We start from the raw sequence: 27,384 nt of genomic DNA on the forward strand, positions 1-27,384 counted from the left end.
GTATTCGAATCAGAAGCCTACAATTTTTCCTTCTATTTGGCTTAAGTTTTTTGGAAACAGTCTTTTGAGTTTGTTTTAAGACTTTTTGCTAGTATCTGAAGCATATATGTGGTTTCAATTAACCCGGCTTGGCTTTGGACGATAAGTCGCCCGCATATGACAATCATCATATATTTGGAAGTGTTGGTTTCTCAGGATTGGGTTATCACCCTTACTGCACATGTCATGTAAACCGGCAGTACAAATTTAATATCACAGGTATGATATTATTGTTACAGTTATATTTACAGTTCTGATTCATACCAGGCTTATCTATGACTCCTTTTTATACATCAGTGGTTATATGTGAGATATTATGACCCGCCAGGGGTAAACCGCCAAGGGATCTTGTGATCTACTTTTGTGCAGGATAAGACTACATTTGGGTGGTTACCCGCCCTGGCTTTGACGTTAAGTCGCCAGGGCATATGTTGTTTAAACTCTATGCAGGATTTGCAGAACTATGACTTATATAATGTTTAAGTCCAAGCTCATCATTAAAATTGATGCTTCAAAATGATTATTCGTTCTGGATTTTCTCAAAGTCTATATGCCGCCAGTTATAAAAATTCCGGCTTATAATGGAGGCGTATTAAATCGCCATCGGCCAAGAGCCACTGGGTATTTAAACTCAGCATTTACTTGTCAACAGATAAGGTATTCAAAGTCTCTTTAGCGCAATGGCTATTATTTTATCAATGGATATGATTTATTCTACAATGGAAGGAGTAGTCCCGAGTCGCCGCAGGCTTACGACCCGACACTTGGGGGCTACATTATTCAGATTGAGATCATATCAAATATGCAAGTCCCATGTCACTGCCAGCATGCACCATGGCACTTGGGGGCTAATGCAAAGTCATTTTTTGCTCAACTTATTGAAGACCCGACTCATCACATTGTAATGAGCCGACCCTTGGTGGCTACCAATTGCTCCTGTCAAAAATTCAAGGTACACAAGCATTAATCCATTATATTGAACGGTCCACTACTCAGTTGGTAGAGTAGAAAGCTCTTAAACTTGTGGACGTGGGTTCAAGCCCCATGGTGGAGATAAATTATATGATGTTATTATCATACAAAGTCCCAGCTCAGTATTATCTTACTGAGCCGGCCATTGGGGGCTACACGTTGGTGTTCAAGTTTACATGGTTATATCTACAAAGTCCCTGCTCATTATTGCATAATGACCTGGCCCTTGGGGGCTACACTGGTCGAAGTTTTCATGAGCATAAGGCAATTACAAGTCCCAGGTTGCTGCAAGCCTGACAACCCGACACTTGGGGGCTACAGGTGATATGCATATAAGGGAGAGAAAAATCTTCAAATTCTCAGTTTGGAGCAGACCAGATTAACTCGATGTCTGCAACAATCATGACCCGACATTATTTATTTATAACCTGGCAATTTTGGCAATCATAAATCGGCAAGATCTACATCTTTAAGCCGACTGAATATCAGTTGAATATTTCAAGACCAATATTTTTGTCAAGTTAGAGCATTGAAGGCCGACTCAAATGGATTATTTCTTATAATATTTCTCTACAAGAGCGAATGTCAGCAAATTGGTTATGAAGCTGGCCTATTGACCCAGATTTTTTAGAAAAAGTGCCTGGATTTTTTGCATTGGCAAAATTTGAACATATCTTCTAAAGGAGATTTTCTATAAGATCTTGAGCATGCATCCAGGAGGAAATGACAAGGACTTAAGGATGATCAGGTGCCGGTTTAGGAAAATATTTAACCCGGAGCATAACCTATCAAGTTTGTTCTTGTGTTTATTTTACAGGATCAGTTTAACATGGATATATCCAAATTAAACTGGGGGCTAATGTCAGGGATATACCCCATGGTATGACCCGGCCAGAAGAATGACCTGGTCGGGCTTGACATTTTCAATGGTAACTCACTAGAGGATTGGCGACTCACTGGTCTGATGACTCACGAGCCTGGCGACTCACGAATTGTCCTGATGGCGGGTCAGATAGAAGATAAGGCCCAAGGCCCAGAAGGCCGGCTCATGCTATGGTGGGCCAGCTTAAGAGAAAAGGCATAAGGAATATTCTCCTACAAAGGAAGCAAGACTAGGACTCCACTTGTAATAGAGTAATCCTAATCCTAGTAGGACTAGTCATGTAACCCACCCCTTCAACTTATATAAGGAGGGGCAGGGCTCCTCAAAGAGGGACAAGCAAAATAATCTCAAGGGCTAGACAAAAAGAGCTGGCTTACCGGCGACTCCCTCATGATCATAATGAGACCTAGCCACAAACAACATGTAGGGCTTTTACCAGATGATGTTTCCCGGGGCCCGAAGCTGTCTAAATCCTTGTCTTGTGTTGCGTCTCTCGATTCCGCCAAACCCCTCTCAAGCTACTACATAGATGCGTTGGCCTCACAACTAAGTCCTCACACTAAGGACATTTGCCGTGACAATTCCACGATAGTTCTTATGGCTGGTTGCTCCGGTGTGCGTAGATGGTATTGAGAGGAGTCTGTCTGCAAAAGCTTCAGCTGATGTCTGTGGAGCTGGAGGAATGACTGAGCCAATTGCTGCAGGTGCCGACATTGTTGTCCTGGGATCACTAGCAACTGCCACAACTGAAGACCTTGGTGCCCTAGGCACTTGCTGAAATGCATTTGTGGTTGGTCCTTCTTCCCTTTCCTCAAGCTCTTCCTGGATCTTCTCCACAATTGATTGAATCTTAGTGACCTTCACATCTAGATCATAAATCTATGCCTGAATGATCCTTTCAAGACTCTCTTGATTTTAAGTAAGGGTGGCCAATCCCTTCTCAATGCGCAAAGTAGCCTCAATCAGATAGCTGAGTTGATCCTGTTTGGTCTTGAGGATCACCTCTGAAGTATCTGGAGCACTAGCTGACTTTGCTGCTATCTCTTCCTTTGCTTTCTCTCTCTTCTCCTGGGCTTCTGAACATGTTGGATGAGAGGCATCCATGACAACTTCACTATACTCAAAGTCTGGCCTTAGGGGAAGATGCTCTTTTTCAAGTAGATATGTCCCTTTCCCCACCTTGGAGTTAATGAGCATCTGAATGTGAGGGGCATATCCACAAGATCTCTTTCGATCACGTTCAGTCCTTTTCACTATTTCAACAATGAGACTCATGACCTTGAACTTCTGTGGCACATCAAATAAGTGAAGCAAATTGATAGAATGGCCACGGATCATCCTATGATTTCCTGACTTGGGGAGCAAAGTGTGCCTCAGAATGGTGTTGATGGTTGGTAAGCCACAGAGAAGATAGTAGATGGATCCAAATTTATGAGTCACCAAAGCCTTATCAAGAATTTCATGGTACATATGTGCCATGTAATTGTGGTCCTTGTCGGGCTTTGCATACACATCAATATCATCCTCATGTTCAGCAGGGGTATTGATCAACTTGGCCTATTCAGCAACAGAAGATTGATATATTGTGCCTTTAGTCATCCACACTATCTTGCCATCCGGATAGAAGTGTGCAATTGAGTAGAATTGCATAATCATGTCATCATTCCACTTTATCAGCTTCTGTCCAACAAATTTGTCCACTTCATTCATCCTGAAGCTCTCATGCACTACCGGGAAGTAATCAACATTCTCATTTATATACTCCCAGTCAACACACTTCATATCACGGACTATAGGCTTCTTATCCAACAAGATTGTTTCATAGAAGTCATGCTGTTCCTTGTTGTGGAAACGATAGTCAACACCAGTCCTTCTCCTCGTAGCACAGGGATCAGACTATCTCCATAGAATTATACCCGCATCCTTTTTGCCCTTCATGTTCTTAGCAATGGGATGGTTATTGTCCTGGGAAACCACGCCCATCTATGGTACCAAGGGTCCCTTGCTGGTTCGGTAGGGGGGATGTCACGTTGCACAAAGAGCAGAGGAGCATGGGGCGGCATGGCAGAGATCACACGCGAAATTTTACCCAGGTTCGGGTCGTCGCGGGGCGTAAAACCCTACTCCAGCTTAGGTGGATTGATGGTGGAAGAATGGTGGTGGAGCGCAGTACACTTGCCCAGCAGGGGCGGCAGTGGCTACGCGCGTACGAGTCTGTGGGTTCCAACCTTCTAACCACTTCTATGGTTGCCATGGGAATCCTTTTATAGGTTAAGGGGTCACCATAATGGCAAACAGTCATTATGCACTGATAAGATAGCAAACAGTGCTATCATACCTAACTTTGCAGGCTGACAGAGTGCATTAAATATGCCGCTCAACGTCACATCGTTGCTTGACGGGCAAGCCTTGCCGGGCTATTTTGCCAGCTTCACGCTTCCTTGCTTGACATGTCACAGGACGGGTGTGGTTTGTTGGTTTTTCTGTAGAAAGAGGTTGCCGTGTGGAGAATGGCTGCCACTTGATCACTTTGCGTCTTGACACCGCACTGATTCACGATGTGGGTCATGGTGGACTGGTTGGTGAGGAGTTTCTTGCCTTTGTGAGTCCTGGCAGCCCCTGCTGGGACATCTTGGATGTTCACTTCCGGGGGTGGCTTTCCTCCTCGCTAAGCTCATTTGACCGCCAAGGGAGGCTTTTCTCCGGGTGGTATCTTACTTCTCTGGCTTGATCTCGGTCCTCTTATTCTGCATGCTGGTCCTTGAAAGATCTTGGTGTCTTGTACTCTGGCATGGCCTGGTGCCATATTCTTGTTCCCATGCATGTGCATAGTCTGGGCAACAGACCCAGGGTTTGTTGCACCGACAGAATCCCCTGGGCCTGCAATGATTGCGCTGTTGAGCGTCATCCGGTAGGCCCTAATAAGTGCACAGGCAGGGGCGCTGAAGAGGATAGTGTCTTTGAGGCCTTCTTTGCTTCTTCATTAACTTTGAGCCTGGGCTAGTTTCCGGTTTTCCCGTGTGTTGTATAAAGCCAATGGTTGTGGGGCCACTCTTGTAATGGCTAGTGAATGATTTGAACGCATGGGGTAGAAACTGCCAATTCACTCTTCCCACCACGCCCTTATCCTTAGCCACGTATGCTGCATGCATCGCGCGGGGTAGGTAACGGAGGCGCGTGGCACGGGAGAGCATTATGGCGAGGGCCCGGTCTTCTTGAATTGGCGGAGGAGGGCGGTGGTTACTTACCGTGGTATCAGCCCCCAGTCCTCTGCTCGCCTATAAATATTTGGAGCGGGGAGGAGTGGAGGCGTTCATCCATATTCATCTGCTCCTCTCCCTTGCTTCGTCTTGAGTATGCTAGGATGTAGATACTTGGGCCGAGCCCCGGACCTGACCTTGGAGCTGATCATGCCAAGCAATGGTGTTGGTGCTTGAGGAGTGGGTCTGGTCCAAATCCAAGGTGAAGGGCTTGGGATCGTTAGAAATCCCAGTACTGCTCCTTTCCTTGAAGATGGGATTCTGTCGGTGTTCTAGGAACCAGTGTACCTAGACTTGCCTGCCTGCGGCCCACGGCGTGGCCCCATTGATGGCCTGGTACGGCCCATCCTCAACCACAACAAAACAAGACCATCGCGAGGGGCCAAGCCTCGCAAGGAGGGAGACATCAAGATCTCCTAAGGGAGCGGCCTCCTCAGGTGGCCTCCTGATGGAGCGGAGATTTATATGCAAGGCCCAGCCTCACGAGGCTGAAATGACATCATCCATAAGAACCAAAGCCAGGCACGCACCAGCAGGCACAGAGCGACATGTTTCCTTTTTGGTGTAAAGGAGGCAAGCGCATGTATGGAGTCCCAAGGAGTCAACCAAAGGTTGCCATTTGCATACAATGAGACCAAGACCACCAGAACTGCGGGATGGATGTCATCGCCGAGCCCACCACGACGTCACGATCAGAGGCTTCACAGGTGAACACCACCTTTTGTCAGGATCAGATGTACTTCTTGCCCCCTTTCAAATTTGGCCGTTGTGGGATCCCTTCCCTCCAAAGTTTTGGAGGAAGAGGACCAATGCCTCTATAAATATAGCCTAGCCACCACTGTAGAACGCATCAGATGATTAGCTCACCGAACCACCAATAGTTCATATCAAGAACAAGCCTCCTGATGTTGTTCTTCCACTTGTACTAGTTCATCCTCAACCCCCCGTGAGGCTAATCCACCACAAAGCAAGAGTAGGGTTTTACACCACAAGGTGGCCCCAACCTGGGTAAACTGTCGTGTCTTTCTCCTTCTTGTTCATCGAGCTAGGTCATGAGATAGCAGATCAATCGGCTTGAGAGGTTGAGTTCCTCACACACGCCTCTGAGTTTGAACCTTTCTTCGATCTGTGGAGCCTAAAATCCGACAGGGTTGATGTTGATGAGGAGGGTGTCATCCTTCCCGCCAAGGTGAGGTGTCACGTGCCTCGAGCCCCCTAGTCATCTTGATCGCTTGCCGTCTCTTCGGGAGGAGTGCCGGACCGCGAGGCCGGCACTTCCCGAGATAGGTGTTGATGAAGATGAATGTAAGGAAGACGAAGAAGGCGGGAGGCAGGACATTAGGTCAGAGTATGATCGCATCGACGCGTTCGTCTCGTACTGGTGACATGCCGCCTCGTCTTTCCGCTCTTTCCCTCCTCCCGGGCACCATCATCACCTGCCTCCTGGTCACCGGGGGGGGCTCTCTTGGTGCCTTCACCTCCTTCGGCAGTCTTCCAGCTGAGGGATGACTCCACTTTTGCTCGAGCTGGGGCTTCTTGCTAGTCCCGGTGGTGGTGACCAAGGGCGTCGCCGAGCTGCTCTGTCTGCCCTCCTCCTTCGTAGCCTCGGCGCTCCCGATCTTGTTAGGCTCCACATCCGGCAGGCCATGACAGGATCGGTATGGGCTCCCACTTGGGCGCTGCTCATGCCTCCTTCTCTTCCCACCGCGCTATGTAGGGTAGGAGGAACAAGGAGAGGACTTTCTAGGGCACATATCTTTTTTCAATCTTAAATTTGTAGGCACTTACCAAATTTTAATTCATATAATGTAATCTCTCGAGTCCACGTTTGTGTTCTGTAAGGCTCGTACTTGTATGATCAACATATTAATGAAAAAGATGAGACTTTCCGGGAACTCGTGCATGTGTATGTCCATTTAGAGATGGGATGCCTCTCTAATTTAAATAAATGAGTTTTCCCTGGCAGGCTATCCTGCCGGTACCCTTTCTATTTTGTTGCCGCCGTATGGAGCCTACCGGGCAAAAAATAAAGGGACCAGCCCCTCGCCAACCCTTTTTCACCGAAGGCCACTGAGACCACCTAGGCCGAAGCAACGTTCGAGCCAAAATTGGGAGCACCTAAGCATCGAAGAGTGGCGTGGTTTTCTTATGCACAAGTTTTAGCTTATAGAGCGCTTATGGACAAGAGGTAGAACTAATTTTTTTGGCTTGCCGGGGAACGCAGTGCTGGCCCATCATCCCAACTACTTGTAGAAGCCAAGTTCACGATAGGAAGCTGTAGCTTCATGCAGATGAGAATTATGCAGAATGAGATCCTATCTATATGCAAATGCAAATGCTCATGAAATGCTTATGCAATGCTCTTGGATTGCTCATGCATGAATGCAACTTGGTCGGGAGCCCACTAGCGCTTCGTTTATTTCTCTGCTACACAAGTTCATCGCCCTGGATTTGTACAAGGGGTTACATGCAACCGAGGCAAGGCGTGTACAAAATATGGTTGTTGGGCAGGGCCCGACAGCCGCGCCATACGGGTAGAACTTGTGGAGATGCTGAATATTCCATGAGTTTTGCAATTGAATGCCATCTCCGGTCTCCAGACGGACTGCGCCAGGTCTAGTGACTCGTACTACCCGGTAAGGTCCTTCCCACTTTGGCATCAACTTATTTGTACCCTTGGCCGACTAAACGCGCCTAAGGACAAGGACAACTTCCTCAAAACACCGAGCGTCAACCCTGCGGCTATGATAGCCATGAAGGGCTTACTGATAGCATGCAACATTCGTAGCAGCCCGGAGATGGTTCTCCTCGAGTAGCACGGCGTCATCATGCCAGTGTTGATCTTGCGCTACGTCATCGTAGGCAAGCACTCGAGGCGACCCGTAAATGAGTTCCATGAGGATAACTGTTTCTGCCGCATAGACCACGGAGAAAGGAGTCTGCCCGGTAGCTCGATTTTGTGTCGTTCTGAGGGACAAAAGGACTACCGGCAACTTATCCATCCACCGCCTGCCGTGCTTCTGCAGCATATCAAAGGTTCTTGTCTTGAGTCCCCACATCACTTCAGCATTCGCCCTCTCAGCTTGCCCATTGCTTCTGGGATGTGGGACAGAGTCAAATGAGACCTTGCCTCCGAGGGTACTATCGGATTTCGGGTTCCGCAAACCTTTGAGAGGTTCAAACTCTGGGGTGCGTGCGAAGATCTCACTCTCCCTAGCCTACCTACTCGCCGATCCCACAGCTTAACGAGTCGAGCTCGAAGGAAATAGGACACAACAATTTACCCAGGTTTAGGCCACCTTGCGGTGTAAAACCCTAGTCTTCCTTTGTGGTGGATTTGCCTCGAGGGGCTGAGGAAAAACTAGTACAGCAGAGAACAACCTCAGGAGGAGCGTTCTTGGGCTCAAGTGAGCTGGTGACTTGAAGAGGGTGGAATGGATCCGTCCCCCCTCCTTGGTGGTGGCTAGGTCCTATTTATACTGGCCTTGGTCCTCATCCTGAATGGAGCAAGGAAAGGATCCCACAATGGCCAAATTTGAAAGGGAGACAACAAGTACATCTTATCCTAACTAAAGTTGTCTTCGCCTGCAAAAGCCTCTGGTTGTGACACTGCGGTGGGCTCGGCGATGACCTCCATCCTACCGTCCTGGTGGTCTTGGTCCTGTTGCATTGGAATGGAAACCTTTGGCTGTTTCCTCGGGACTCTGCGCCTGCTTCTTGCCTCCTTTGCACCAAAGAGGAAACTGGTACACTGCGCGTGCTGGTGCCTGCCTGGCGCCCTGGCCTCGATCGTCATGGCTCAAGTCACCCAAACCTCACGAGGTGCGCCTTGCATAGAAATCTCCGCTCCTCAAGATCCAGCATGAGGAGGCTGATCCCCTTGGAGGTCTTGGTGTCGTCCCCCTTGCGAGGCTTGGCCCCTCGCAAGGGTCGTGGGTTGTCAATGTCGAAACTGGGCCGTACTAGGCCATCGATGAAACCACACCATGGGCCACAGGTAGGCAAGTCCGGGTACCCCCGTATCTAGAACACCGACAGTAGCCCCCGGGACCAAGGCGCGCTCAGACTTGGCTTCTGGGTGAAGCCAAATGACAAGTGTGCATCGCCGCGGGCCCTAACCGCCTGAGGCCTTGGGTGGTGCATGGAGATTGATAGGACGTGGGCGTCTCCTCTTCCCCATGCTGCCTCAGCAACTGCTCGACCTGACGACTCGCTGCTGCATTGGAAAGAGAACCATCATTGCGCGGGATCCTGGAGCCCGGCAGTTGGCCTCCCTCTGGCTATAAATGAGGGGGGAGGGGTAGATCCTCCCCCCTTGCTCATCTCCATCTTTATCTTCTTGTTGCTCGTTCCTTTTTGTTCTCCACCTTGTCGTAGCATCCATGGCGCCAATCAGGAGATTCTCTACGGTGGAGAAGGGAAAAGCCCCTCAGGAGGAGCTAGAACCGCTTCCGTCGAAGAAAAGGTTTTTCCGTCCTTGCGATGCTGGCGTGGGGCAGGAGGTGACCCAGCCTTGGAACGAACGGCCTTCGCCCGGCTTCCGGCTTCCCTTATACGCCCGCGCTCAGGATAGCAATGCCCACCACCGAGCGATTCTGGGCAGCAGCGGGCGAGCCAAAGTTGAGCGGCAGGAGGATCACGAACACACGCTGAGGGTTGCTCGCGCGAGTTCGTGGTGTGGGCGGTGATGCCACCTCGCTCGGTGATCCAGTTCCCGAGGTTCTTTGCCGATGAGATGCCGCTGATGGGGCCACTCAAGCTATAGCTGCAGCACGCCGGGTGCTGCAGCCTGGCCACCGGAGCTGAAGTCGAGGTAGTGCCTGCCAGCGATACCTTCATGACTCGCGGATGGGGCAAGGTCACCAGCACCTGCCGCGCAGAAGGGGCCCTTGCCATCCACTTCGAGTATGATGGTTCCTCTATATTGCTCTTCAAGGGCTTTGACGAGGAGGTCCGTCGGCTGGAGTCCTGCCCTGGAGGAAGCAGCCCACGGGACGCGGTCGCAAGTGTTGAGCCCACCTACAACTCAGCCGACGTCCCCTCCAGCAGCAGCAACGACTCCTGGGAATCCAACAACTCTCCTGAGCCTAGTGATTCTCCGGATTCCAGCGACGATAGCTACGTGCCGCCGAGCTCTCGCCATGCTCGGAGTGCCGCGGCGGCGTCCGCCCAGCGTCGCCGGTGAAGCCCTTTGGCCCGGTCCTCTGAAGTCTTCCCTTTTTGTTTCCCTGCGCGGAATTATGACAAGCCCTGTGGGGGTATGTAAGAACTGTAATGCTTTTGTTCCAACGTCACTCTTCCTAGTATTGTGTTGAAATTGCGTATCCCTCTCCAGCATAGTTCCCCCGTTCCGTTCCCGAGGTAGCTCAGCACTCTACGCCAACAGGACCCAGTCCCCAGGCAGGATTCTGCCGTTGCTGGTATGCCAGGTCGTGATGCCATGATCAAGGCCAGGAGGTGAGCGGCCCGAGGTTCGGTGAGAGCTTAAGAGGCGTGATGCTCGTGAGGTCCCCCTTGGCATGCAAGCAGCTGCCTGGGGGCCAGAAAGGAAAGCGACATTGCCCGAGCAGGACCGGGAAGCTCGCGAGATTGAGACATGAGGTCCATGTTGACATGCGAGTGACTTATCTTTAGCGAGCTTGCAGTGATTCCCTTGCGTGGTACCCATTCGTGCGTTAGTGATGGCGCCTCTAGGTAGGGCTCGCGACTGCCATTCCCCTTTTCTCACTCGTCTAGGTGCTCTACGTCCTCGGGTCCCGGCCCTCGAGCAAGGCTCAGCCGCCGCTGGTATGCCAGGTCATGATGTCATGGTCAAGGCCGGTAGGAGCTCTTGAGTTATGATGCTCAGGAGCCCCCCTTTTAACGTGCAAGCGAATTGCATGGGAAGGGGGTGGCCGTCGGGCTTTCCTGTAGTTAGGCTTCAGATATACCTGCGGGTTAGCCTATGGAGGAGAATACGACCCTGAATGGCGCTTGCTGCCTACCCATTGGTCTTTCCGCAGGAGGATGAAGGCACCGAGGACGTGATGAGGTGACGTACGAGAGGCGTGTCTCTCAGATTTCTCAGGGTTGCTGGGATGGACCCAAGCACAAGCGGCGTGCCAGCATGTGTACACTACTAGGGAAAACCCTAGCAGTAGCGTGGGTATTTTGCCTATCAGTAGCGCGGGTCGATGTGCTACTGATAAGGCGCTACAGGTAACGTATAGCAGTAGCGCCTGTCATCCCACGCTACTGCTATACATGACTTGCAGTAGCGAGCTTTAGTGCAGAGCGCTGCTGCTAATATCTGTAGCGCTTTTTAGCAGGAAGCTCTACTGGTAAGGGAGCGCTACTGCTAACTTTATTCCCCTTGCTAGTGCTAGTTTTATTAGTTTCTGTTTTTCTCTATATTTGTTTTGTATTTGAATAGGCTTGATACAATAATCTTGAGCATATCATACACATACAAATGTAATCATAGCATATACATACAAATAGTCTCATCAAATCATGTCATCATCATAATCATCATCCAACACAAAGTGGTCTCTCGTCATCATTTCGAAAATAGCGATACAAGTCTTGATTACTTGCAACTACATCGTCATGCATCTAAACAATGATATACGTGAGAAGAGCTATCACTATGAGTGAGAGCGGAACTATGCAATACATGAGTTCATATCCCTCTCTCGCATTAGCGTGAACCTAAACTAACTACTGGCTATCGATTGGAAACCGGAAACCGGTACACCTGGGCCTGACACTCCCGCCACTCGTCGTATACTCCTGGCGTAGCACTTCTTTGCCATCGACGATCTATGCACCTGCATCGTCACATGAGTCGATGATATGCAACATATATAGTGGAGCAACAAAAAGAGACAGACTTGGCAAAAATAGAAGCAACATATCATAAGCATAAATAACAAAGTTCATCGTACCAAAAATGCCCTAACTAGAGTGATCTTCGCTAGTTGAGGAGGATGGTTTAATTACATCACAAATAAAGTTTCGTCATGCATAACTCAAAGTTTTGTCATACAAAAAGTATGGACTAATCGGACACATTGTCATATATCGACAATCACTACATGTTGTGCGATCCATCCATGTCAGGGAGATAGTCCCCGAGCTTAGTGAAAGGCTTCAGGTCGAGACGTTGAGAGACTACGCGTGTTCGGACGTCTTCCCGCGACATCTGTCCTTATTCGTAGAACATCCCTGTTTTTTGACCTCCTTCATCATGATTTGGGCAAGTTCGCGCTGGATGTGATAGAACTCAGCTCGAAGTTGATGATCCTCGATATCTCCTAAGTCCTTTGCCCATTGCAGAATATGGGCATCGCCGGATCTAGGTGACGTGCGAAGGTACTGGTGATCCCGTCTGTACTCCAGCATGTGGTGTAGGAAATAGAATCCATCATTAAGAGAATCACTTAGTTGTTGGATGTAGGAGAAGTCGGTTTTATGGCCGAAGGTGGGCCTGCCGTCCATTGTCTGCTTGTCCTTGACCTCTCCACCCCGCGAGCCGTAGTAAAACATAGCACTGTCGAGAACAGACTTTATGTGGGTGTAATCCTTTTTGTTAATGTTCTTCGACGAGCCCAAGTAAAGAGCGTGGGATTATCGGGGGTAGAGGATGATGAGGACGGCGCGCCCGCCGCTGCGCAAAATAAGTACACCTCAAATTAATTAGCCTCCACCGTGCAAATGAATGATTGAAATCGAAGGAAGGATATCTGCGCGGATGACTTACAGGGGATGATAAGGCACGAGAATCGCCTCCTTGTCCTTATTGGCGAGCATGAAATTGACGAGGTAGTCCCTCGCGTACTCACAGTGCTTTGTGCAGACTACCAAGAAGCCCTCGTGCATGAAGTACGGGTCAGCGACACAGATAAAAGGTATCTGCTCAACCCTGATGAGGTAGTTCATGTGCAAGGCATAAAAGCGGACAAACGTAAAATCCAGCTTCTTCAAGTGAAACATGTCAAATATGGAATCGAATCGAAGGAAGAACTTCTCCGCGGGGAATGTGTCAACATACGACAATTGCCGCGGCACGTTAACCAAGTAGAGTGGGTATCCTGGATTTTTTGAGGTGATGAGGCGTTTCTCTATCCGCAGCACATAGTCATGAAGTCTCATTACATCATCGAATCTGGCCCCTATCACTGATTTAGGTAGGATTGGTTCGCCAGGGGTACCTATATGGTCTTGAACCCGAGGCTGCTGAGGCGGCTGTATCATAGAAGCAGCTTTGTTGCCTTTCCTCGGTCTCTTCCTTGACTTCTTTGCTACCGGAATGTCGTCCATAATACGTAGGCGCCAGTATTGACATACTATTGAGTGTCATCGTCATCCTCATCCTCATCTATGGCGACGTCACGGACTAATGGAGCCTCTTCCTCACCCCGTCCGCTCTCACCCAGCACGACAGCCAACGCTAATTGGGTAGGTGAGGTGTTGATGTTCATACCTCACTTCATGCTCATGGATGTGCTCCCGGCCGCCTCCAAATGAAGCAGACTCTTTGGCCACAACAGGACCCACCCATTGCAATCACCAAGCCGCCGCAGGGTCTCGTCGTCATCCCCCTAGTACAAGAGGAGCCAAATTCTCGTGGCCCGGTTTGACACTGGCCACGGAAACCTTGAAGACGTCCGAGGGGATTGGCCAGCTGTGGAACAATGGTTCCTTCGGCTCCATTATCGTTGCCTTCCCCACATCCACCTTCTGGTCGCCGATGGTGTACAATATGGTGCACGGGGTTTCATCATCCTGCAAAGAAAAGTCTGCGACATGAGACATCTGAAAGGCAACAAAAATGGGAGATTATACATTTATTGAAGAGGGCCGGTGTGACATATCCCATGAGGGTGTTGAGCTTAGCCAAAGACGAAGCACCGTCGAGCACACTCCATGCCGGAGCCGATGCCGGAGCAGGTGCGGGAGCCATTGTGGGAGAAGGTGCAGGAGCAGGTGCAGGTGCTGGTGCAACGCTAGTCGAGCTGCTCCCAAAGAAGTCAGCAAGGGGAAAGTCCGCTGCATTTTTTTTGGATTTTTCCTGCTCCGGTTGAAAATGGCCAGAACCAAGACAGTACACATATCTGCAACCACCTGTTTTGCCGCGGCTACCGCTTTTGTGACTGTCTCAGATGATTTCTTCTCAACCACAATCTCAACCTTCTTGTTGATGTTTTCTTCAGTTAACCTCTGTCTTTCCTTTCTCTCCTCCATGGTCTCAAGGTAGTACTTCTTCCACGTGGTCGTGTCTCCAACACCGTGCACGCGTCCATACGATGGTCGAGTCTCCATCGGGAGTCCTTTCAACATGTTCAACGCTCGTTTGAATCGAGTGTCCCACTTGGGCCTCGCCAATGCCTCAAATGGCGCGTCGCTTTCGGCCGCAATCCTGTGCTGCTCTCTCTGCAAAAGGCACAAGGATCGTTTACAAATATGACTAACGTGCAGTCGAATTGATTGGAAACTAAAATTACCAGCAGTCTCATGAACTCCGTGGCCACGTTCGTCTCGAAAACCTTCTTCACTGGGTCCCAACGGTGCCGGGCCCTGAGGAAGTCACGCTCCTGCGGGATGGTGAACTCCGCCAAGGGGTCTGGGATGCCCAGACTCTCGGCTTCCGCATCCTCCTTGGCCCATATGGACCTCTTCCCGCCATAACAACGGCTTCCGAGGTGCTCGCACCCAATGTTCCTCTATTGAAGCCCCTTCATGTACTTCAACTTTTTTTGGCAGCTTCGCCCATGCAAGGCGCCTTGAATATTTCAAAGTGCTCTTCCGTGATTGTCAGATTATCCTTTACAATCTCGGAGTAGGGTTCCTTTTTCTTGACGATCCGATGTTTCACCCTTGCTTTCAAGGCGGCTAACGTGTCACTAAACTTGGTCATGGCATGTTTGTTTATCTTCTTCATTGCCGGGTCCTTATCTGGATCTTTATAATCCTTTTCATTCCGGCCCCGCAACAAGAATATCTGGTGCAACTTCTTTAGGAGGGAGGGCCTCATATTATCTATCTTCTTTAGTTTCTCATCATTGACGGTGGTGGTTGTCTGTACGATGCAGCCTATTTGATTGTCGTAGCACAGGCGCGCTTCCGCGGGCACGTTTGGCTCAAAATTGCCATCGTCCACCTCTGCGACCACCAGTCTAGTAGTCCTGAGCTTGTTAGGAAGTCGTTGCCTCTTTGCTTTCGGTTCTATACCAGCTCCACTAGTCTCGGCGCCGGTCTCAGTCTCAGCGCCAGTCTTGATGCCGGTCTCAGTCTCAGCGCTGGTCTCGATGTCGGTCTCAGTCTCCGATGTGACAGGTGGACCTAGCAACATCAATTGTTGATTGTCGGCTCCCCTCAAAAATTCATCTGCCGCCAGGTACACGTTGTCGCAGTCACCAGAACCCTGTTCTTCATTGTTGCTAGCCATGTTTCCTACGATTAAAACTAGTCAATTAATTATCGACCTAATCAAATGAATAATGATATTAAAAAAGGCCTATGCTTTGCATGAACGTTGACTACTTCCCGGTGTGGCAAATCCAGGGCACTTGATATGTCCAAGTTTGTAGCACAAGTCATGCCGAAATTCACGGAAAATTTCAGCATGACTTTTGCTAAAAAGTGGACAAATCGAGAACCTGAAATTTGTAGTAATGGAAATGAATCAACATTCCGGCAAAACATAGGCCACTCGGCTTCATTCCCGAGAAACAGTGTTCAAATATACATCTTCGACACCGCAACACATGTCCAAATATACACGAGCAGCCACATTTCCAATTTTCACAAGCTAATTCAACAACTAAGTGTAGAAGAAAATTCATTTAAGTAATAATAGAACAAAATTCAATTTACTTTAGTGCTCTATAATGATGAAAGGAAAAAAATTCAGTTCACTACTAATTTCATTCATTTAGGTTATTCATTTAACTTCACCTAATTAACCTACTGTATCACTACTAGTAGCAACACTACCAACCTAATTAACCTAGCAAAACCATACTGCCCTAACTAAAAAAGCATCTAATTAACATCTACTAGTACCACTACTGCCCTAACCTAATTAACATCTACTAGTATCACTATATACTACTAGCAGCACTGCTACAACATTTTCTTCATTCTTTTATTCAAAAAACATCTAAGAAAACAAAAACCCTAATTAAACCCTACTGCCCGAACTAACTTTTGCTGTAAACCAATTTTTTTGCTCTAAACTAATTTTTGCTCTAACATCTACTACTTAACATCTGTTGCTCAAAACTAAATTTTTTGCTATAAACTAACTTTTGCTCTAAACTAATTTTTTCTCTAAAATGCAGAGAGAGAGGAGGGATGGGGGCTTACAGAGAGGGGAGAGACTATGGCGGGGAGGTGCTCGGCGATGGAGGCAGGGGCGGGGAGGGCAGGCTCGGGCTCGGGCTGCGGCTGTCCTAGGCGGGGTTGATGACCCACAAGTATAGGGGATCTATCATAGTCCTTTCGATAAGTAAGAGTGTCGAACCCAACAAGGAGCAGAAGGAAATGGCAAGAGGTTTTCAGTAAGGTATTCTCTGCAAGCACTGAAATTGTAGGTAACAGATAGTTTTGTGATAACATAATTTGTAACGGGTAACAAGCAATGAAAGTAAATAAGGTGCAGCAAGGTGGCCCAATCCTTTTTGTAGCAAAGGACAAGCCTGGACAAGTTCTTATAATCAGAAAAGCGCTCCCGAGGACACATGGGAATTATCGTCAAGCTAGTTTCATCATGCTCATATGATTCGTGTTCAGTACTTTGATAATTTGATATGTGGGTGGACCGGTGCTTGGGTACTGCCCTTTCTTGGACAAGCATCCCACTTACGATTAACCCCTATTGCAAGCATCCGCAACTACAAAAGAAGTATTAAGGAAAACCTAACCATAGCATGAAACTAATGGATCCAAATCAGCCCCTTACGAAGCAACGCATACACTAGGGTTTAAGCTTCTGTCACTCCAGCAACCCATCATCCACTTATTACTTCCCAATGCCTTCCTCTAGGCCCAAATAATGGTTAAGTGTCATGTAGTCGACGTTCACATAACACCACTAGAGGAGAGACAACATACATCTCATCAAAATATCGAACGAATACCAAATTCACATGACTACTAATAGCAAGACTTCACCCATGTCCCCAGGAACAAAAATAACTACTCACAAAGCATATTCATGTTCATGATTAGTGGAGTATTAATATGCATTAAGGATCTGAACATATGATCTTCCACCAAATAAACCAATTAGCATCAACTACAAGGAGTAATCAACATTACTAGCAACCTAGAGGTACCAATTTGTGGTTTTGATACAAGATTGGATACAAGAGATGAACTAGGGTTTTGATAGGAGATGGTGCTGGTGAAGATGTTGATGGAGATTGACCCCCTCCCGATGAGAGGATCATTGGTAATGACGATGGTGATGATTTCCTCCTCTCTGAGGGAAGTTTCCCGGCAGAACAGCTCCGCCGGAGCCCTAGGTTGGTTCCGCCAAGGTTCCACCTCGTGGCGGCAGAGTTTCGTCCCATAAGCTTGCTTAGGCTTTTTTCCAGGGTAAGAGACTTCATATAGAAGAAGATGGGCACTGGAGGGCCAATAGGGGGCCCACGAGACAGGGAGGCGTGCCCAGTAGGGGGGGCACCCCCCACCCTTGTGGCCAGGGTGTGGGCCCCCTCTGGTACTTTCTTTGCTCAATAATTCTTATTAATTCCACAAATGACTTTCATGGAGTTTCAGGACTTTTGGAGCTGTGCAGAATAGGTTTCCAATATTTGCTCCTTTTCCAGCCAGAATCCCAGCTGCCGGCATTCTCCCTCTTCATGATAAACCTTGTAAAATAAGAGAGAATAGCCATAAGTATTGTGACATAACGTGTAATAACAGCCCATAATGCAATAAATATCGATATAAAAGCATGATGTGAAATGGACGTATCAACTCCCCCAAGCTTAGACCTCGCTTGTCCTCAAGCGGAAGCCAATATCGAGAAATATGTCCACATGTTTAGAGATAAAGGTGTCGATAAAAATAAAATAAGGACATGAGGGCATCATGATCATTCTTATAACAGCAACATATAAATATTTTTCATATGATTTCTTATGCTCAAGTAACAATCTATTCACAATGTTAAGTATGGTTCAGAAACTTCATTGAGAACTAGCAAACTACAATCTCAGTCATTGAAGCAATTACAATTTATCGTAACATCAGAAAGAGTCAAGAATAGAGCTTTTCAGCAAGTCCACATACTCAACTATCATATAGTCTTCTACAATTGCTAACACTCACGCCATACTTATGGTTATGGAGTTTTAATCAGACACTAAGAAAGATAGGGGCTTATAATGTTGCCTCCCAACGTATTCACCTTTGGGTGATGTCAAAAATAATAGATCATGCTAACTTACATCCTATTGGATATATATACCAAGATCTTTCCAACACGAGGTGCTGGCCAAAGGATAAAACGAAAAAGGGAAAGGTGAAGATCACCTTGACTCTTGCATAAAGTAAAAGACATAAAGTATAAGATACGCCCTTCACAGAGGGAAGCAGAGGTTGTCATGTACTTTTAGGGTTGGATGCACAAAATCTTAATGCAAAAGAACGTCACTTTATATTGCCAATTGTGATATGAACCTTTGTTATGTAGTTCCTCACTTTTATTACTTCCATATCACACGATCATATAAAGCTTATTTTCTCCGCACTAATAAGTCATACATATTTAGAGAGCAATTTCTATTGCTTGCAACATGACAACTTACTTGAAGAATCTTACTCGATCCATAGGTAGGTATGGTAGACTCTCATGGCAAAACTAGGTTTAAGGATATTTGGACGGACAAGTAGTATCTCTACTTGGTGCAAGGAATTTTGCTAGCATGAGGGGAAAGGCAAGCTCAACATGTTTGAATGATCCATGACAATATACTTTAACCGAGCTATGAGAAAACATAAACCATTACGTTGTCTTCCTTGTCCAACATCAACTCTTTAGCATGTCATACTTTAATGAGTGCTCACAATTATAAAAGATGTCCAAGATAGTATATTTAAATGTGAAAACCTCTCTTTCTTTATTACTTCCTGTTAATTGCAATGATGACCAAAACTATGTTTGTCAACTCTCAACAACTTTTATGCCTCATACTCTTTATATGTTAAGTCATTACTATCCATAAGATCAATATGAACTCTTTTATTCCTTGTTTTTACTCTTTCTATTTCCTCGAGATCATAGAGGATAGCAAAGCCCTTGACTCAACAGTAATCTTTATTATATAGCTCACGGACTCGATTACATAAAGAGATCACAAAGCAAAACTCAAAACTAATTCATACCAAAGCTTTATTCTACTAGATCAAGATATTACTAAAAGGATCGAACTAAGAAAAATGGTAAAGAAAGGAGTGCGATGGTGATACGATACTGGGGCACCTCCCCCAAGCTTGGCAGTTGCGAAGGGGAGTGCCCATACTCGGGTGATTATGTCTCCTTCTTCAAAGTTGGTGTTGTGATCTTCTTGGCGATGATGCCCCTCAGGATACGATTCTCCTCCTCGAGCTTATTAACTTGTTGCTCGAGGTCCATATTTTCCTTGCGAAGATTGCCCGTGACAGCTAAAGCTCCTTTTACCCAAGGATGATGCATAGCTTCTAGAGAACAAGTGACACTCTTTTTCATGTTTTCATAAGAAAGAAATTTAACATTGGAAGGGATGACCGAGTTTGGAATAGTTGAGCTATGTAGTTCCCCCTTCATGAATCCTGCTTGGAAGCGAGAGGTAACTTCTTGATCCTCTTCCATGACATATATCCTTTTCAAGTCGGCCTCCATCTCATCCTCCATTGATCGCCCAAAGTGATAAGCATCGTTGTTTGCTCCTGGACCTGGTGTCGGGTGAGACACCCGACTCTCCCCGACTAACTCTTGAGAAGACATCTTGCTCTAAATCTGCGACAGAAATAGCTCGAAACAAAGATAGAAGATTTTTGCATGATACGGTGGTCAAAACCTTCGGGATATTGTATAATGAATTTTTACCGACCAAAAGAAGTAACGTGCAAGAAAACGAAGTCCAGAAGGCACATGAGGTGCCCACAAGACAGGGGGGCGCGCCCAGTAGGGGTGGGCGTGCCCTCCACCCTCGTGGAGGCCTCGTGTCCTTCCCGGACTTCTTCTTATTTCCCTAAATTCTTAAATATTCCAAAACGGAGAAAAAATGCCATTAGAATTGTTTTGGAGTCGATTTACTTACCGTACCACATACCTATTCCTTTTCGGAGTCTGAAACATTCTGGAAAGTGTCCCTTATGTATTCCTCTGGGGTTACGGTTTGAACAATATTAGTTTCAACATTTATAGGATTACCTGAGATATAATGTTTGATACTTTGACCGTTCACCACCTTCGGATTTGTGCCTTCGAAGTTGTTGATTTTTATGGTATCGGAACGATAGACCTCCTCGATAACGTAAGTACTTTCCAACTTAGAAAGAATTTTTCCTGCAAAAAATCTTAAATGAGAGTTGAATAGCAACACATAATCACCTATGTTAAACTAACGCTTTTGTATTCTTTTGTCATGCCATCTTTTAACTTTTTCTTTGAATAGCTTGGCATTCTCATATGCTTGGGTTCTCCATTCATCAAGTGAGGTAATATCAAATAACCTCTTCTCACCGGCAAGTTTGAAGTCATAGTTGATCTCTTTAGTGGCCCAATATGCTTTATGTTCTAGTTCGAGAGATAAGTGACATGTTTTTCCATAAACCATCTTATACGGAGACATACCCATAGGATTCTTATATGCAGTTCTATAGGCCCATAATCCATCATCAAGTTTCTTGGACCAATTCTTTCTAGATCTATTAACAGTCTTTTGCAAAATTAACTTGAGCTCTCTATTACTCAACTCCACTTGACCACTAGACTACGGGGGATAAGGAGATGCAACTCTATGATTAACATCATACTTAGAAAGCATTTTATGTAAAGCACCATGAATAAAATGTGAACCACCATCAGTCATGAGATATCTAGGGACTCCAAACCTCAGAAAAATAACTTCTTTAAGCATCTTAATAGAGGTGTTATGATCAGCACTACTAGTTGGAATAGCTTCTACCCAGTTAGTAACGTAATGAACAACAACTAAAATATGTGTATAACATTAGAGGCAGGAAAAGGTCCCATATAATCAAAGCCCCAAACATCAATGGTTCAATGACAAGAGAATAATTCATAGGCATTTCTTGGCCTATACTAATATTACCAATTCTTTGACATTCATCACAAGACAAGACAAACATACGGGCATCTTTGAAGAGAGTAGGCCAATAAAAACCGGATTGCAATACCTTATGTGCAGTTCTATCTCCAACGTGGTGTCCTCCATATGGTTCGGAGTGACACTTGTGTAGGATCTGTTCATGTTCATGCTCAGGTACACAACATCTAATAACACCATCTACTCCTTCTTTATAAAGGTGTGGGCATCCCAGAAGTAATGTCTTAAATCATAAAAGAACTTTTTCTTTTGCTGGTATGTGAAACTAGGTGGTATGAATTTAGCAACAATGTAATTAGCATAATCAGCATACCATGGAGCAGTATGAGAAGCATTAATGACCGCTAATTGTTCATCAGGAAAGCTATCATCAATAGGTAGTGGGTCATCAAGAACATTCTCTAACCTAGACAAGTTGTCTGCAAAGGGGTTCTTAGCTCCCTTTCTATCAATAATATGCAAATCAAATTCTTGGAGCAAGAGGACCCATCTACTAAGTCTAGGTTTAGCATCTTTCTTTTCCATAAGATATTTAATAGCAGCATGATCATTGTGAATAGTTACTTTAGAATCAACAATATAAGGTCTGAACTTATCACAAGCAAATACAACTGCTAAAAATTCTTTTTCTGTAGTTGCATAATTTCTCTAGGCAGTGTCAAGAGTTTTACTAGCATACTGGATAACATTTAATTTCTTATCAACTCTTTGCCCTAGAACAACACCTACACCATAATCACTAGCATCACACATAATTTCAAAGGTAAATTCCAATCAGGTGGCTAAACAATAGGTGCAGTGATCAAAGCTTTCTTAAGTATTTCAAATGCTTCTACACAATCATCATCAAAGACAAAAGGAATATCTTTTTGCAATAGATTAGTCAGAGGTCTAGAGATTTTAGAAAAGTCCTTAATGAACTTCCTATAAAAACCGGCATGACCAAGGAAACTTCGTATACCTTTAATGTCCTTGGGACATGGCATCTTTTCAATAGCATCAACCTTACTTTATCAACTTCAATACCTCTTTCAGAAATTTTATGCCCCAAGACAATGCCTTCATTAACCATAAAGTGGCACTTTTCCCAATTCAAGACAAGACTACTGTCTTCACATCTCTGCAAAACTCGATCAAGGTTGCTCAAGCAATCATCAAAAGAGGATTCATAAACAGAGAAATCATCCATGAATACCTCAGAAATCTTTTCACAGAAGTCAAAGAATGTAGACATCATGCATCTTTGAAAGCTAGCAGGTGCATTACATAAACCAAAAGGCATACGTCTATAAGCAAAAGTACCGAAAGGGCAAGTAGAAGTAGTTTTTAATTGATCCTCCATTGACACAGGTATTTGAGAGAAACCAGAATAACCATCTAGAAAGCAGAAATGTGTATGTTTGGATAGTCTTTCTAGCATTTGATCAATAAAATTTAAAGGGTAATGATCTTTCTTAGTAGCTTTATTTAATTTACAGAAATCAATTACCATCCTATAACCTATAACAATTCTTTGTGGAATCAATTCATCTTTATCATTAGGAACGACAGTAATACGTCCCTTCTTAGGGACACAATGGAAAGGACTTACCAATCACTATGAGCAACGGGATAAATTATACCTGCCTCAAGGAGCTTTAGTATCTCCTTTCTTACCACTTCTTTCATTTTAGGATTTAACCGTCATTGATGATCTCTAACTGGTTTGGAGCCTTCGTCCAATTTAATTTTATGTTGGAATAGAGTGGGACTAATGCCCTTAAGATCATCCAGAGTATATCCAATAGCAGCACGGTGCTTCTTCAGAGTTTTCAATAATCTTTACTCTTCTTGCTCTGAAAGGTTAGCATTAATAATAACAGGATATATCTTCTTTTCATCAAGGTAAGCACATTTAAGATTATCAGGTAATGGTTTAAGCTCAAACACGGAATCACCCTTGGGTGGAGGAGGACCCCCCAGGATTTAAACAGGTAAGTTGTGTTTCAGAATAGGAACCTGTTGAAGGAATACTTCATCTATTTCCCTTCTTTCCTTCATAAACATATCATTTTCATGGTCTAGCAAATATTGTTCTAACGGATCAGTAGGAGGCACGGCAATAGAAGCAAGACCAATAATTTCATCCTTACTAAGTAATTTTTTATCATGGGGTTGTCTACGAAACTTAGAAAAATTAAACTAATGAGACATATCCCCTAAGCTAATTGTAACAACATCCTTTTTGCAATCAATCCTAGCATTAACAGTATTCAAGAAGGTCTGCCAAATATAATGGGACAAAAGTCATCTTGTGGGGAACCAACAACCAAAAAATCAGCAGGATATTTAACTTTCCCACACAAGACTTCAAAATCTCTAACAATCCCAACTGGTGAAATAGTATCTCTATTGGCAAGCTTAATAGTAACATCAATACCTTCTATTTCAGCAGGTGCAATATCATGCATAATTTCTTCATTTAAGGAATGAGGTATTGCACTAGCACTAGCACCCATATCACATAAGCCATGATAACAATGATCTCCTATTTTAACAGAAATAACAGACATGCCTACAACAGGTCTATGTATCTGAGCATATGGTCTAGGAATATTAGCAGCTTCATCACAGAAATAAATAACATGCACATCTATATTATCATCCAAGAGATCTTTAACCATAGCAATACTAGGTTCAACTTTAATTTGCCCAGGAGGTGTATATGTTCTAGTATTACTCTTACGAACCACAGTTGAAGCTTTAGCATGATCCTTTATCCTAATAGGGAAAGGTGGTTTCTCAACATAAGTAGTAGGAACAATAGGATCATTATAAGTGATAGTCTTTTCTTCAACTGTAATTGGTGCAACTACTTTTACTTAAGTGGGAGGATTATATTTAAACCACTTCTCCTTAGGGAGATCAACGTGAGTAGCAAAAGATTCAAGGAAAGAAGCTACTATCTCAGAGTCAAGTCCATATTTAGCGCTAAATCCACGAAAAGCATCGGTATCCATAAAAGATTTAACAATATCAAACTTAGGTGTCATACCTGACTCTTTACCATCGTCGGAACCCCAATCTTCAGAGTTGCGTTCAATTCCTTCCAATAAATCCCACTTGAATTCAGTAGTCTTCAACATATAAGAACAAGCACAGGAAGTATCAAGTATGGTGAGATCATTAACAGAAAGCCGAGCATAAATTTTTTGAATAATCATATCTCTTGAGAGATCATGATTGGGGCATGAATATAACATTGACATAGGCCTCCCCCAAGCTTGAGCATATGATTTCTCCTTCGCGAGGCCAGAAATTATATATGTAATTACTATCGTGATGAACAATATGCATAGGATAGAACTTCTAGTGAAATTCCAACTTCAATCATTTATAGTTCCGAGATCCCGTATCGTCACATAGCCTATACCATGTCAATGCATCTCCCTTCGAAGATAAAGGAAAGACCTTCCTATTAACAATGTCATCGGGAATACCTGCAAGCTTAAATAATCCACAAACTTCATCCACATAGATAAGGTGTAAATCGGGATGCAATGTACCATCTCCAGCAAAGGGATTAGCTAGCAGTTTCTCTATCATACCCGAAGGAATTTCAAAGTAAAGATTTTAAGTAGGTTCAGTAGGTTGATGAGCAACTCTTTGCTCTACTGGTCGGGGTGAAGATGCCCGAACAAGCCCCTCAAAGGATTAGTTTCCATAGTAACAAGTGACGGAAAATTTCAGCACACTATATAAAAGTTTCCTTACCATGTTCCACTCACCAAAGGTGCTTCACTCCCCGGCAAGGGCGCCAGAAAAGAGTCTTGATGACCCACAAGTATAGGGGATCTATCGTAGTCCTTTCGATAAGTAAGAGTGTCAAACCCAACGAGGAGTAGAAGGAAATGGCAAGCGGTTTTCAGTAAGGTATTCTCTGCAAGGACTGAAATTGTAGGTAATAGATAGTTTTGTGATAAGATAATATGTAACGGGTAACAAGAAATGAAAGTAAATAAGGTGAAGCAAGGTGTCCCAATCCTTTTTGTAGAAAAGGACAAGCCTGGAAAAGTTCTTATAATGAGAAAAGCGCTCTCGAGGACACATGGGAATTATCGTCAAGCTAGTTTCATCACGCACATATGATTCATGATCGGTACTGTGATAATTTGATATGTGGGTGGATCGGTGCTTGGGTACTGCCCTTTCTTGGACAAGAATCCCACTTATGATTAACCCCTATTGCAAGGATCCGCAACTACAAAAGAAGTATTAAGGTAAACCTAACCATAGCATGAAAGTGATGGATCCAAATCAGCCCCTTACGAAGCAATGCATAAACTAGGGTTTAAGCTTCTGTCAATCTAGCAACCCATCATCTACATATTACTTCCCAATGCCTTCCTCTAGGACCAAATAATGGTGAAATGTCATGTAGTCGACGTTCACATAACACCACTAGAGGAGAGACAACATACATCTCATCAAAATAACGAACGAATACCAAATTCACATGAATACTAATAGCAAGACTTCACCCATGTTGTCAGGAACAAATGTAACTACTCATAAAGCATGTTCATATTTCATGATCAGAGGAGTATTTATATACATTAAGGTTCTGAACATATGATCTTCCACCAAATAAACCAATTAGCGTCAACTACAAGGAGTAATCAACACTACTAGCAACCCACAGGTACCAATTTGTGGTCTTGATACAAGATTGGATACAAGAGATGAACTAGAGTTTTGAGAGGAGATGGTGCTGGTGAAGATGTTGATGGAGATTGACCCCCTCCAGATGAGAGGATCTTTGGTGATGAGGATGGTGATGATTTCCCCCTCCTGGAGGGAAGTTTCCCTGGCAGAACAGCTCTGCCTGAGCCCTAGATTGGTTCCGCCATGGTTCTGCCTCGCGGCGGCGGAGTTTCATCCCGTAAGCTTGCTTATGAACTTTTTCCAGGGTAAGAGACTTCATATAGCATAACATGGGCACTGGAGGGCCAACAGGCGAACCACGAGATAGGGGGGCGCGCCCCCCACCCTCATGGCCAGGGTGTGGGCCCCCTCTGGTACTTTCTTTGCTCAATAATTCTTATTAATTCCAAAAATGACTTTCATGGGGTTTCAGGACTTTTGGAGCTGTGTAGAATAGGTTTCCAATATTTTCTCTTTTTCCAGCCAGAATCCCAGCTGCCGGCATTCTCGCTCTTCATGATAAACCTTGTAAAATAAGAGAGAATAGCCATAAGTATTGTGACATAACGTGTAATAACAGCCCATAATGCAATAAATATCGATATAAAAGCATGATGCGAAATGGACGTATCAGGGCTCGGGCGGCGGTGAGGTCGAGGTCGGCGGCGGTGAGGTCGAAGGCAGCGATGGTGAGGTCGAGGGTGGCCCAAATGGCGGCGGCAGTGAGGCTTGGCGGCCTCGGGCGGCGGCGGTGAGGATGAGTGCGGCCTTGGGGGGAGACGGGGAGGTTGCGGGCGTCGATGTCGGCAGGAGACAAAGGCAAAGTGGGGCGACGACAAATTGGGGAGACGGCGGTAAAGTGGGGCGAGGGATTAGGGGGAGACGTGGTGGCCGGGGGAGGGAAACCGATGGTTTAGTTAAACATAACGGTAGTGCATTACTGAAAACGTGCTATAGCTAAGTTAGCTATACCGCGTTTCAGTAAACGCGCTACTACTATGCCTTACACCTAAATGCGCTGCTATAACAATATTAGCGGTAGCATGGTTCTTGAAAGTTCGCTACTACTATGTGTAGCCTATTGGCTTAGTGGTTGGAATTTTAGTAGTAGTGCTTTTGCAACAAGACACGCTACTGCTATATATGTATCTGCAGCACGCTTATTTTGGACGCGCTACTGCTGTCTAGCAGTAGCGAGCTTTTTTAACAAGCACTATTGCTT

The sequence above is a fragment of the Triticum aestivum genome, chromosome 4B (assembly GCF_018294505.1).
Source record: "Triticum aestivum cultivar Chinese Spring chromosome 4B, IWGSC CS RefSeq v2.1, whole genome shotgun sequence".
Classification (NCBI taxonomy): domain Eukaryota; kingdom Viridiplantae; phylum Streptophyta; class Magnoliopsida; order Poales; family Poaceae; genus Triticum; species Triticum aestivum.